General features: G+C 44.7%; 1 non-coding gene across 1 annotated transcript; it reads right to left on the reverse strand.

The window, feature by feature from the left end:
- Positions 1-3341: 3341 nt before the first annotated feature.
- On the reverse strand, positions 3342-3448 carry LOC116275059. Its single transcript, XR_004184032.1, has one exon. It is a non-coding gene; the product is annotated as a U6 spliceosomal RNA (small nuclear RNA).
- Between the last annotated feature and the right edge of the window lie 511 nt (positions 3449-3959).

A 3959-nucleotide genomic window follows, 5' to 3' on the forward strand; every position in this document is an offset into this window, starting at 1 on the left:
TTCAAATATCCTGCTCAGTTGTCAGACTCCATGTTCTGATTTGGGCTGTGAAATCCCAGGCACCACTGAGGACAGTGTTGCCTCTCAGGCTAAGGATCTGGTATTGCATGTGCTCTGCAGGCCCCACACATGCTCAATAAGCCAGAGCTCAGCAAAGTTGATGAGCAGATTAAGAGTAGGGCTCAGAAAGGCTGGGCGTGGTGGCTCATGCCTGTAATCCCAGCACTTTGGGAGGCCAAGGCGGTGGATCACCTGAGGTCAGGAATTAGAGACCAGCCTAGCCAACATGGTGAAACCCCGTCTCTACTAAAAATACAAAAATTGGCTGGGCGCGGTGGCTCAAGCCTGTAATCCCAGCACTTTGGGAGGCCGAGACGGGTGGATCACGAGGTCAGGAGATCGAGACCATCCTGGCTAACACGGTGAAACCCCGTCTCTACTAAAAAATACAAAAAAACTAGCCGGGCGAGGTGGCGGGCGCCTGTAGTCCCAGCTACTCGGGAGGCTGAGGCAAGAGAATGGCGTGAACCCGGGAGGCGGAGCTTGCAGTGAGCTGAGATCCGGCCACTGCACTTCATTCTGGGCGACAGAGCGAGACTCCGTCTCGGGGAAAAAAAAAATACAAAAATTAGCCAGGTGTGGTGGTGCATGCCTGTAATCCCAGCTACTCGGGAGGCTGGGGCAGGAGAATCACTTTGAACCTGGGAGGCAGAGGTTGCAGTGAGCTGAGATTGCGCCACTGCACTCCAGCCTGGGCAACAGAGTGAGACTCTGTCTCTAAAAAAAAAAAATAGGGCTGAGAAGAGGCTCCATGGGCAGCATTTCTGGACCTCTTTTAGAGTTGGCATGGCAAGTATTTGCAGCCTGAGAAATAGGTTGAAATGTTGCCTTTCACCACCAATATAAGTAGTTCTAAAAACATCACCTGAAGTTTCAGCCCGTGCTGTTAAAAAAAAATTAACCCCCTGGTAAAATAACCTGAAAACTGTTCAGCAGTAACCTCTAAAGTTAAACATAGGCATACCGTATGGCCTAACAATTCCATTCTTAAATACATATTCTCAGCAGAAAGGCATACATATGTGTCCCAAAAGACATGCACAATTTGTAATAGTCAAAGCTGGAAACAACCCAAATTTCTATCAACAGTGGAATGAATAAATTGTGGTATAGTCATAAAATGTAGCTCTGAGACTGAGAAAAGTATTTTATGCTCCACAACATGGATAAATCTCATTGAGCAAGAGAAGCTAGACATAAAAATAGTATATACTATCTGATTCCATTGACATAAAGTTCACAAATAGGCAAAATTAATCTGTGCTGTTAGAGGCCACAATACTGGTTATCTTGCGGGGGGGCAGTGACTTGGAGAGGGCAAAGGGGGCTTTGATAGTCTGTTTCTGATTACACAGGTGATGGTCACTCAGGTGTGATCACAGGAGCTGTGTATTTAACTAATGATTGGTGCACTTTTCTGTACGTACAATCCTTGCATTGCTCAGTGATGGGAATACATTCTGAGAAACGTATTGTGGGGTGATTTTATCATTGTGGGAACATCATAGAGTATACTCACACAACCCTCAATGGTACAGCCTACTATGCACCTAGGCTGTAATGTATGGCCTATTGCTCCTACACTCCAAACTTGTGTAGCATGTTACTATACTGAATACTGTAGGCAATTGTAACACAATGGTAAATATTTGTGTATCTAAACACAGAAAAGGTAATGTAAAAATACAGTGTAGGCCAGGCACGGTGGCTCACACCTGTAATCCCAGCACTTTGGAAGGCCAAGGCGGGCGGATAACCTAAGGTCAGGAGTTCAAGACCAGCCTGGCCAACATGGTGAAAGTCCGTCTCTACAAAAATACAAAAATTAGCTGGGCATGATGGCAGGTGCCTGTAATCCCAGCAACTCGGGAGGCTGAGGCAGGAGAATTGCTTGAACCCGGGAGGCGGAGGTTGTGGTGAGCCAAGATGGTGCCATTGCACTCCAGCCTAGGTGACAGAGTGAGACTCTGTCTCCAAAAAAAGAGTGTAAAAGATATAGGACACTCACCATGAATGGAGCTTGTAGGACTGCAGGTTGCTCCGGGTGAGTGAGTGAGCAGTGAGTGAGTGTGAAAGCCTAGGACACTGCTGTACACTACCATAGATTTTATAAACTGTACACTTAGGCTACAATAAATTTATTTAAAAATTTTTTCTTAGGCTTAGTATGGTGGCTTATGATGTAATCCTAGCACTTTAGGAGGCTGAGGAAGGAGGACTGCTTGACCCCAGGAGTTTGAGATCAGTGTGGGCAACATAGCAAAACCCTGTCTCTACAAAAAAACACCAAAATTAGTCAGGCCTGGTGGTGCGTGCCTGTAGTCCCAGCTGCTCAGGAGGCTGAGGTGGGAGGACTGCTGGGAGGTGGGAGGATTGAGCCTGGAAGGTTGAGGATGCAGTGAGCTGTGATCACACCACTGCACTCCAGCCTGGGCAACGAAGTGAGACCCTGTATCAAAAACAAACAAAGACCACATACTCAATAAAAAAGAAAAATAAAATAAATTTTTCTTTCAGGCTGGGCGCAGTGACTCACATCTGTAAATTCTAGCACATTGGGAGATCCAGGTGGGAGGATCACTTGAGGCCAGGAGTTCAAGACCTGTCTGGGAAACATAGCAAGACCCTGTCACTACAAAAAATAAAAAAATAATAGCTCAGTATGCTCAGCTACTCGGGAGGCTGAGGTGGGAGCCTGAGCCCAGGAGTTTGAGGCTGCAGTGAGCAACGACTGTGTCAGCCTAGGCAGCAGAGCGAGACCCTATCTCAAAAAACATATTTTTCTTTCTTCAATAATAAATTAATTTTAGCTTACTGTAATCTTTTAAATTCTGTTTCAACTTTTTTTTTTTTTTCCTTCTTCAACTTAATTATAAGTTCAGGGGTATAGGTGCAGGACATGCAGGTTTGCTACATAGGTAAACATATGCCACGGTGGTTTCCTGCACACATCATCCCATCACTTAGGTATCAAGCCCAGTATCCACTAGCTATTATTCCTGATGCTCTCCCTCCCTCCATCGCCCCCCAACAGGCCCCAGTGTGTGTTGTTCCCCACTCCATATGTCCATGTGTTCTCATCATTCAGCGTCCACTTGTAAGTAAGAACATGCAGTGTTTGGTTTTCTGTTCCTGCGTTAGTTTGCTGAGGATAATGGCTTCCAATTCCATCCATGCACCTGCAGAGGACATGATCCTGTTCCTTTCTATGGCTGCATAGTATTTCATGGCATATATGTACCACATTTTCTTTATCCAGTCTATCATTGATGGGCATTTAGAAAACCATGGAATGCTTCATGAATTTGTGTGTCATCCTAGCACAGGGTCCATGCTAATTTTCTCTGTATTGCTCCAATTTTAGTATATGTACTGCTGAAGTGAGCATTTTAATTTTTTGACTTTTGTAAAACCACTTAAAACACACATTGTATAGCTATACAAAAATACTTTCCTTTTTTTTTTTTCCTTTTTTCTTCTTTTTTTTAGACAGGGGCTCGCTGTGCCGCCCAGAGTGGCACAATCTCGGCTTACTTCATAGGTCACTGTAGCCTCAACTTCCCAGCGATCCCTCCACCTCAGCCTCCCAAGTGCCTGGAACCACAGGCACATGCCACCACACCCAGCTAATTTTTGTATTTTTTGTGGAGATGGGGTTTCACCATGTTGCCCAGGCTGGTCTCAAACACCTGGGCTCAAGTGATCCACTTGATTATAGGCATGAGCCACCATGTCCAACAATTTTCTTTCTTTCTCTCTTTATTCTATATGCTTTTTTCTATTTTTAAAATTTTTTATATTTTACTTAAAATTTTTATTTTTGTTAAAAACTGAAACACAAATACATGTTAGCCTAGGCCTACACGGGGTCAGGATTGTCACTATCATTGTCTTCCACC

This window comes from Papio anubis, chromosome 5 (assembly GCF_008728515.1).
Source record: "Papio anubis isolate 15944 chromosome 5, Panubis1.0, whole genome shotgun sequence".
Classification (NCBI taxonomy): domain Eukaryota; kingdom Metazoa; phylum Chordata; class Mammalia; order Primates; family Cercopithecidae; genus Papio; species Papio anubis.